Source organism: Echinops telfairi, unplaced genomic scaffold, assembly GCF_000313985.2.
Source record: "Echinops telfairi isolate 266 unplaced genomic scaffold, ASM31398v2 ScPeMD7_27;HRSCAF=92, whole genome shotgun sequence".
Taxonomy (NCBI): Eukaryota; Metazoa; Chordata; class Mammalia; order Afrosoricida; family Tenrecidae; genus Echinops; species Echinops telfairi.
The window spans coordinates 3,319,907-3,330,656 of record NW_022103924.1 but is presented as its reverse complement, the minus strand read 5'-3'; the positions used below and the strand labels follow the sequence as shown (position 1 = coordinate 3,330,656).

General features: G+C 37.8%; 1 protein-coding gene and 1 pseudogene across 2 annotated transcripts in view; one reads left to right on the top strand and one right to left on the bottom strand.

Moving 5' to 3' along the window:
* FANCC (FA complementation group C) overlaps positions 1-10,750 on the bottom strand; it is a 368,220-nt gene that overhangs the window by 85,963 nt on the left and 271,507 nt on the right. The gene's annotated exons all lie outside the window — the stretch shown is intronic.
* LOC105979714 overlaps positions 1-10,750 on the top strand; it is a 38,493-nt pseudogene that overhangs the window by 26,043 nt on the left and 1,700 nt on the right.

Below are 10,750 nucleotides of genomic sequence, written 5' to 3'. Positions count from 1 at the left end.
CCCCCTCTCCCATGCCCCGCCCCCCACCAACTGTCAGTCCCGTTGTTTTCTCCTCCAGATTGTTCATCCCACCTGTCCTATTCGTTGACGTGTTTTAATTTTTTCAGCTTCAAACTAAACTTGTATATGAGCAATTAATGATCTGTTCCACAGCTGGCCCTGGGTCTTGTTTTGGCTGATGATATTTAGTTTCTCCACCGTCTCTTTCCACAGATGTAGTTGATTGATTCCTATGTATTCCATGTGGCAAGGTCACCAATTATTCTGGTGAAAAAGGTATTTGCAGTGAAAAAAAAATCATTGGACTTGCAAAATTCTATAGAGCAGCCTCCAGTTTCCTTTTTATCACCAAGGCCCATTTATAGGCATTGGACCCATTTATGTCTCAGTAGACATATGCTTACCTCTCTGGAAGTGGCTTATGTGTTAACATACATTGTTCTAAAAGCATACTACTACTTGACTCCCAAAAGCGTTGTGGTCTATAATACCGAATGCACTGTCACTCTAGTTAACATTCCGAGCTACTCTGATAAACTTGGTCATACATTCGTTCTTTCACTGGTTTATTCATTCCAGGTATGTAGAAAAACAACCCATCCACTCAGAAAACTTTTATTTTTTCTTATAGAAGCACCATTTATTTAAAAAAAATTTGTGTTGGTGTGTGTGCATGCATGATACATGCACCCTTCTGGTGAGAGTGTACAGAAGAGGAACAGTATGAATTGTGCCCAGCTCTTGGTTGCATTCCCCACATGTATCAGCATTCTTCCTATGTCTCCTGTTTTCCTTGTTCCAGCTGTTCTTCCTCTTCCTGTCCTCTCATGTTTGCTTTTTGGCAAATGTCCTTTGTATCTCATATAATTGACTATTCTCAGGAACACCTTCCCCTTGAGTGCTACTGCTTATTTTATGGGTTTATTTTTCTGATGAAAAAAATGGTCTCAGTTTCAGGTTGGAAGGGTATCATAGAGCCACAGTATGAGGGAGTTCCTCTAGTCTCTCAGACCAGAAAAATAGGTATTTACGTGATTTTGGTTTTTTTGTAGCCAGGTATCATTTTGTTTTCCTGGTCTTAGGGTCATGTATATACTGTGATTCATGTGATCCATTAGCTCTTTGGACTAATTACTTCCTTGCATCTTTGATTTTCTTCTATATCCTTTCCTTAGATGTAAAGAGACCAACAGTTGTAACTTAGATAGCCACCTGAAAGTTTTTAAGACCTCAACTACTACTAGCCAAAGTAGGATGGAGAATATTGGCTTTACAAATTATCTTGGGCCAATTGATGTCGAAATCCCCCGTCTATGCTCCTTGACCTTTGAGTCTTGGAACTTCATCCTGTGAGGTCTTTGGTTCTAACTAGATGTTTCCATGCCCATATTCCTTGTTTGCTGTAGTCTACATTAAAACACACACAGTCCCTGTAATTATGAATGCAAAAAAAGCCAAAACCATATCTCTGTCTGTAGGTGGATATGCTCCCTTATGTCGCTGAGCACCCCTTTGGCATAGATATCGATCTATGAATGCATTCATAAACCGTTACTACTACTATTATAGGACTGTCTATGTTATAGTAATTATAAGAACAGACCTTTATTCTTGCATTCTTCTATCTTTGCTTTAGTCATGTGCAGACTTCCCTCATATGGTATACTGTTTCTCTTTTTACCATTATTTACATGTCTCCTATATAATTAGTAATTTTTCCTCTTCCCCCTCAAATTGCTGGTAACCACCAAATAATTTACTTTTCTATGTTTAATATTCTGTGTGTTCTATTTTGTTTTTGAAACCTATAAAGATCTATATTTTAGACACTAGTGATCTGAAATGGATTGGTATTGGCCATTTTGAACCATAAATTCATAAGGTTTACTATGTCAGGAATGACACAATTCAGAGGAATGGCATTGCAGTTATGGTTAAAAAGGACATGTCAAGATCTATCTTGAAATCTGAAGTACACTGCAGTCTGTGTACATTCTCCATGTCTATCCAAATAAGAGGAAATCCAAACAACTATTAATCAAATTTATGCACCACGTACTAAGACTAATAATGTAAATATCAAAGAATTCTACCAATATTTTCAGTTGCAAAGTGATCAAACATGCAATTGGATACCTTGATAATTATCGGTAACTGAAATGCACAAGTTGTGAACAAAGAATAAGGAACATGGTTGGAAAATATGGCCTTAGGAACAGAAATGAAGCTAGACATCACATGACAGAACTTTTCAAGAATAACAACTTGTTCATAGAAATTTTTCAACAACACAAAGAGTGACTTTACACATAGACTTCTCCAGTTTGAATGTACAGACATCACACTGACTACATCTGCGGGAAGACACGATGGAGAAGTTCAGTATCAGCAGTTAAAACCAGGCCAGGAACCGAATGTGGAACAGCCCATTAATTGCTCATATCTGAGTTCAAATTGAAGCTGAAGAAAATTAAAACAACTCTACATGAGCCAAAATATGACCTTGAGTATATATCCCACCCAAATTTTGCTTTATTGAACACCACTTGTTGAAAAGACTATCTTCCCCATTTAATGTGCTTTGATTTCTTCATCAAAAAAACTCATGTCTAATTTGGTGTCTAATGGTACTTGGTTGTATTTCTGGGATCTTAATACTAAACTATTGTTCTTCATATCTACTGATGAACCAGTACAAGGCTGTTTTGATTACTGTGGTTATTTAGTAGGTTTTAAGGCCTCGGAGTTAAAGTATGTCTGCTTTATTTTTTTTAGTTATCCTAAGTTTCTTTCCTTTCCATATGAAGTTGGCAATTCATTTTTCTATTTCTTTGAAAAATTGTGGTGGGATTTGGATCAGAGTTGTATTGAATTTGTATAGTAATTTAGGTAATACTGACATTTTCATGATATTTAGTCTCCCTCTCTAGGAACATGGTAATTTATTTCATTTGAATACATTTCTTTCAATTTATTGAAGGAATATTTTGTAGTTTTCTTTGTATGTCTTTTGTTTCTCTGGTAAGCTTTCCTTCAAATATTTTATCTTCTGTGTAGCTGCCATAAATGATATTGCTTTTAATATCTTTTTCAGTATCATCATCCTTAATATACAAGAATCCAGTTGGTTTCTGTATGTTGATCTTATAGCCTGCTATATTGTCAAAATTTCTCAATTAATCTGAGCAATTGTTTAATTGAAACTTTGGGGTTTTCTCTATATATAGGATTATGTTATCTGCATATAGAGATTTTTATTACTTCTGTTCCTATGTGAACACTTTTAACCTCTTGTTGATGTCTTATGACTGTAGCTAAAGCTTACACAACTATATAAAAGTGGTGATAAAGGACAACCTTGTCTAGTTCCTGTTCAAAGAGGAAATTATTTCAATTTTTTTCCATTAAGTGAGATGCAGGCTATTGCTTTCACATATATGAATTTTATTATGCCGAGAAATTTCCCTTTTGTCCCTATTTTGTTGAAGTTTTTTTTTTTATAATCAGGAATTTTATCAAATCCATTTTTTGCATTAATTGATACAATCATATGGTTCTTCTCTATTTTGTTTACATGATGAACTACATTATGTTTCTAATATTAAACCATCCTTGCATATTTGTTTTTCTAATATTAAACCATTCTTGCATATTTGGTATGAATCAAACGTGATCATGATTTGTATACATTTTTTTATGCTTAGTTGAATTCTGTTGGCTAGTATTTTACTGAAGATCTTGGCATCTATATTCATTAGAGATATCAGTCGGTAGTAATCAATCTGGGTGATGTCTATCATTGGTTTAGGTGTAAGAGGTATAGTTGCTTCATAAAATGAATTTGGTAGTATATAGTCCATTTAGATATTGTACCATAGTTTATATAAAAGTAATATTAAGTCTTTTCTATATTAAGCCTTCTCTAAATGTTTTCTAGAATTCCCCAGTGAAACCAGCTGGACTTAGACTTTTTGATATTTGGAGATTTTCTTATGACTATATCTATTTTTTCTGTTGAGATTTTCTAAATCACCTGTAGTAATTTAGGTAAATAATGCATTTCTAGATTTTCAAATTTGTTGGAGTACAATTCCATGAAGAGGAATGCAGCACCAGGATTGGAGGAAGGCGTATTAACAACCTGGGATATGCAGATGACACAACTTTGCTTGCTGACATTGAGAAGGATTTGAAGTATTTGCTGATGAAAATCAAGGAATGCAGCCTTCAGTAAGGTTTAAAACTCAATATTAAAAAACCTCCCAACTAGACCACAATAAATAACACGATAAACAGATAAAAGATTGACTTTGTTAGGATTTCTTGTTAGATCCATGATCAATCATCATGGAAGCAAAAATCATGAGATTAAATGATGCCTGCCATTCATTAAATCTGCTGCACATGACCTCTTTAAAGTGTAGAAAAGCAAGAATGTTGCTTTGAGGACTAAGGTATGCTTGACCCAAGACAAGGTGTTTTCAATTGCCTCATATGCATGTGAAAATTGGACATTTATTGAGATAGACTGAAGGAAAAATGGTGCATTTGAAATATATGGTGTTGGTGAAAAAATGGAAAGTACCATGAATGGGGGGGAAAAAAACAACTCAAACAGATCTATCTTGGAAGAAATACAGTCAGAATCCTCCTTAAAGCCAAGAATGGAAAGACTTCAATTCACATATTCTGGACATGTTTTTAGCAGAGACCAGTCCCTGAAAAAGTAAAGTGGAGGTGCAGTATAAAAGATGAAGGCCCTTGGTGAGATGGATTGATACAGTGGCTGCAACAAAGGGTTCAAGCAAGAACAATTGTGAGGATGGTGCAGGACCAGATGGTATTTCCTTCTATTGTACTTAGTGTCCCTGTGAGTTGGAACCAAGTGGACAGCACCTAACAACAGCAATATAATAGTGGTCTTATACAATATTTTTTCATTTATGATTGACTTTTTTCACTCAGTATCTTCTAAATTCATCACTATTCTTTCTTGTTGCATAGCATTCCCTTGTGCATCTGTACCACAGTTTGTTTATTCCTTCATCTACTGATGATCACTTAAGAGTATTTTAATCTTGTTGCTTTTGTGAATATTGCTTCAATTTTCGAAGCAATGGACTTGGCTTTACCTTAGAGAACTTGTCCTGTTGAATTACATGCGCGCTACAGACTTGGGAAAGAACCTCAGCAGCCCTCCCAGAAAGCTTTTATGCAATCTGTAACCCACAGGTGGCTATAATGGCAATTCCATGGATAGACAAGAAAACTTAAGTTTGACATTTAGGCCAAGAAATTAAAAAGTTCCTCTAGGTTTATCTAAACCTCAGAGGGGGTTAAGCATCTGCTGTTCAAAAGAAGACAGGCTGCCAATTCTGACCAAAAAAACCCCCAAAACCCATGGCTGTATTTGGAATCCAAAGTCAAGTACGCCCAGCCAATTGTAAAGCAGATGAAATTCCACTGGTGTATTGTGGCAAGCAAATAGTTGGAAAGCTAAGTGCAAGGCAGGGCACATCCGTCAGAGAAAATATGTGGTTTCTAAATAACCATGCAGCACATCTGGGAAACTATTAAAGGGGCTGAGGTGAGGGGGTTCGGGTGTGGGGCTGGTAATTTGCACTGATTGACTGAATCAGCTTCCCTGTGTCAACATGTGGCTCAAATGCTGGTCTATGGGAAAGAGTCCATGGAAAGGCTCCAATTCTTACGCCATGGCTTGAGGAACTGCTAAAGAGAAACCATAGGAATTGGACATACTAAGGACCACCCAATATTTCTGGATAATCTGTCCCCTATGGATTGGAACAGATAATATTCCAAACCAAATAAGTTGTGTAAGCTGATGCAGGAGGAGAACCTATTAGTTACATGTAAGCCAAAAATCAAGGGAGAGGGGTACTTTTAGAGGCTTTTTAGCTGACATGAGGGTGGAGTGTGTGCGGCTATTTCTAAGTCTGTTTGTTCCTCAGTAGTAATTCTGAAAACAGCTTTGTGGGATTTCACAGAGGATGTGAGCAGCCTCATCATCAAAACTCCTACTGCTGTTGGAAAAGAAGACCTCATAAGGATTCTTATTCTTCTCTGAAAGGTAGTCCTAAATAAATCAGAAATACAGCTTTTTAGGTGGAAGATCTGAAGCATTTCAATGAAAAGTAAATCAGTGTAAATTAAAACCACAACAAGATGCCACTTCACATTATCTAGACAGATAAGATCAAAACAAAGCAGAAAACAATGCTGTCCAGAATGTGAAGAAACTGGAAGCCTGATCTATTGCTAATGGGATTGCAAAATGTACTATTCCTATAAAGATGTGTAGCCTCAGAGACCCTATATAATGGTCACTATGAGTCAGAATTGATTCTTTTTGGAGAGGGGGGGGGGCAGTGTTTATCAGGTGAAACTAGTTACTGAAAAAGAACATCATATTTAGTAAGGTAGAGGGGCAGTGAAAAAGAAGAAGTTCCTCAATGAGTTACATTAACATACTAGCTACAACAATGAACTCAACCATAACAATTGTGAGCATGGCCCAGGATTGGACAGTGTTTTGTTCTGTTGTTCATGAAGTCACTATGAATTGGAACCAACTGGAAAGCATTAACTACAACAAAATTCTATATACTTCTAAAGGCAGTGTTTCTATCTCTCTAACCCTTCCATGTAGAATTCTGGGTGCTTTGATTTACCCTACAGCAAAATGACTATTTGGGGATTCTCTCAGGAATTCAGTCATGTTCCTTTTCTTTCTTTTTTCTGTTTTAATGCTATTCTTCTTTATTTTTATTTTAATAAATCATTTTATTGGGGGCTCATACAGCTCTTATAACAATCTATATATCATTTGCATCAAGCACATTTGTACATTTGTTGCCATCATAATTTCCAAAATATTTTCTTTCTACCTGAGCCCTTGGTAGCAGCTCCTCTCCACCACCACCACCCATCCCCTACCCTCCCCCCTTCCTTAACCCTTGATAAATTATAGATTATTTTCATATCTTACACTGACTGCTGTCTCCCTTCCCCCAAGGTTTCTGTTGAGGGATGGCTTGAGCAGAGGTCCAAAGTCCATCCACTACCTTAATGTATTGCCATATAAATATATGTACACAGGCCAATACCTCTATTTTTATGAATTAATATATTTACATAAGTATACACATGCTTATGCCTCTGTCTGTTGTTTTACTTCCTAGGTCTTTCTTCTGTTTCCTTTTACCTTCCTCTTGCCCCATCATCATGCTCGCCCTTCTTCTGCCTCTTAGTAATCCTCTCATCTATATTGCTGCTGCGCCAACACCCCCAGGATCTCTACCTTCTCCTCATTGTTGAGTTGAATTCCCTAGTTGTTCCCCTGTCTACAGCATTGTTTGCTCACGGCTCCCTTCCTCCCCCCAAGTCCCTCCAGAAGCATTGGTCCCCTTGCTTTCTCCTTGGGCTTACTTCCCATGCCTATCTTATATAAGTAGGCAAACCAACAATAACGGAGACAAAATAAAAAGAAAACAAAAGATTGAAGAAAAAGGGGAAAATAAATAAATAGCAAAAATAAACAAACAAAAAGCATACATAGTTCCAGATCTGTCTGCTGACCTTTATGACTATCTTCCCACTGGTCCTGGGGTGTTCCAGGAACTGTCCCTCCTATCCTGAAGTCTATTTGGGGGGCTCCTCAGGGTTTTTGTGGCTTGGCTTTGCTCCTGTTGCTGCTCTGTTATGTTTCCTTCTTGGTTCACCCCACTGTAGGGGGTTCAATCCGGACTCACTCCCTGCTGCGTGTAATCATGTTCCTTTTCAATGTTCTTTGGATTTGGGGAACAAAAGGAAGTCTGAAGAGGCAAGATCAGGGCTGCTGGGTGGATGCGCTAAGGTTTACCAATGAAATTCTAGTAGAACAGCCCTTGCTACTCTTCAAGAATTAGCACTGTCAAGACTGAAGAAAAAAATGCTCAATGTAACTTCCGGGGCCTTTTTCTCACCAATGCAGTTTCATATTTCTTAAAACTTCTTTAATCAGCCTGTATCCTTTGAGAAAACTTAACAAGATTACCCTTTGGGAAGCACAGAATATGGTCATCAGATCTTCTGAGCACAACGTCTTTGCCTTGAATTTAACTGGCCCAGGAAATCCCTTTGAAAGCCACTGTTTTGCTTAGTATTGTTTTTTGAAAGCACACTGTGGTCATCAGAGAATTTTATGTCAACATGAAGATGTGTGAAAGTGTAGGGGTGGAGTTCAACCTGTCAATCAGGTCAGTCTACTGATGCCTCCTTGTGGGTGGGTGTGACCTTATAAGCAAGGAAACTGGGGATATCCCTCTCTCTCTCTGTAACTTTGCCTTTCTGCCTGTTGGGACTCTGCCTCCAGAGGTGGTTCCATGTAGGCTGCCCAGCCCTGAGAGCTGCCAGCATCCTGACAAGTTTCCAACAAACTTAAATCCACGGAACTCATCACACACCAGCCTGTGATCTTCCTGCATTTCACATCACCTTTCTGCATCATCATCATCCTATAGCTACATGAGTCTGAAGAGGAGCCTTCTTTGGATAGAAGATTACTTGTTGATATAAAGCTCTTTCTTATACTTAGATGAGTATCACTGGATTTGTTTCTCTAGATAACCTAGCCTAACACACAATAACAAGACTAACAAGAATATAACTGAGCCATCCATTGATCAGGGACATGTTTACATTTTGTTTAGAATAAATCTGTATGAATTAGAAACCTAGTACCAATGCTTTTTGACTTACCCTTATATGTTATTTGGGCTAACTTGAAATTAGCTTATTATTTTTTTAATCAAGTAAACATTTTTAAAAATTCAGTATTAATTTAAATATGATAAGTATTGATCGAAGTATCACTATGGCTCACATTGGCTCAGATATGGATCACATTACCAAAAAAAGTCTCTTTGGAATATGTAATCACTTTGAAGAATGTAATAGGTTATCAAGGAGTCACAGAATAGTGCATATAATTAACAAAGGTTGGTGGCTTGAGACCACCTAAGATACCTTGGAAAAAAGACTTGGAAATCTACTTCTGAAAATTGAGCCACAGAGTGAAATGAGCAGCATTACTCTGACACATATGGTTCACCTTGAATGGGAGTTAACTATATGGAGACTGGCTATAGGTCACAGAGACCAAAATGTTTAGAATCTACCATTATAAAGCATCTGCAACGCCTGAAGCATTCTAGGGACAGGAAAAGTAAAGATAGGTGATAGGATGGATCACTTACAGTAAAAAGGCCTCATTGACAGTTTCAAAGAATTCAGGCCAGATTACTTCCTGAGGCTCATGTCCATGATAGGTGAGCAGAGCATTCACCAGGGGTTCAAAGTCTGGAAGAGTGACAAGCGGGATGCAAACCCGTGACAGGGATGTGATTCGTTCAGGAGCCATCCTATGGAAGATGTAAAAGAAGAAATAATGACTCAAAGCTTACAGCCACATGCAGTTAAAGACATAAAATCTTTACTCTGAAAGGCCACCTGATTTGCTCCTCACACAAGAGCACCTCTAATAGTATGTGTGAACTCTGCTATTAAATCAATTCTCTAAGAAGGAATCCTTTAGCTCCCATTCCTACTCAACATTACCCATTGTCATGGCTTCAGCACAACTCTGCACAGGCATCTATCTCCCTGTACAGGCACTTGCTATGCATGAAGTAGAGCTCTGGTATTCCTTTCCACTGTGCTCCCTATTTCATCTGCTCAGGCTAAAATTCTTGAGGTCTATTTTTCTGTTTTGTTTTTGAGGTCCATTCTTATTTCTCCCTTTTTCTCATCTCTAATAAGACCCACCACTTAGCACTGACAACTCAACTGACCATGTCTCTCTCAATATCTTCATCACTATATATAATCCAGACCACCATGATTTCTCATTTGGGTTACTGCAGTAACTTGCCTCCCTGCTTCTGTCTTCACCTCACTCTACATCATTAGAACAGTTCTAATAACCCTTTAAAAATTCAAGTCAAGTCAGTTATTTGCCTAAATTGTTTCCAATCTTATGAAGAGGACAAACAAGGTACTTATACTACCTGCCAACAAGGCCTTGCCTGATGAGGTCTATTTCTCTGGCCTCATCTTCTCCTAGTCTTCACCTCACTTGTTCGACTCCATACTCACTGACCTCCATGTCCTCCACATTAGGCCCTGTTGTTCATTTGCTATGAACACAGAGCTAGCTGCCTGTTATCATTCAGGTCTTAAATGTTGCTTTGTAAATGAGGTTTTCTCTGACCATCCTACAGAAATGCACTGCCCAGTTTGGTAGCAACCAACCACAAGTGGTTACTTAAATGAATTAAATTGAAAAAATATTTTTTTTAAAAAATTTAATTCCTCTAAGAATTTGTGCTCTTCAATTTATACCATGTCAAACAGCAATTTTGGTATCTGCAAAGGGCTGAAATCAGGTTCTTTATAAACACTCTTTGAGTTTGGGGAAGAAAAATAAGTCTGAAGGGTCAAAATCAGAGATTTAGAGTAGATTCCCAACAAAATTCTGATAGAAAAGTTCTTGCTACCCTTGAAGAACAGGTGGAGACCCCTGCCAGTGCTGAGATGCTTACACGCTCACTGATTCGGCTTTCCTCCTGCATTCAACATCATTGTGTGTGTTTTGTGAGTTTGAGGAGGACTTTGTAGAACGATGTCAGACATATGGGCTTGGACTGGCCTGGGTTGGGATGCTTAATGTACAATCACCCTTTATATAAAA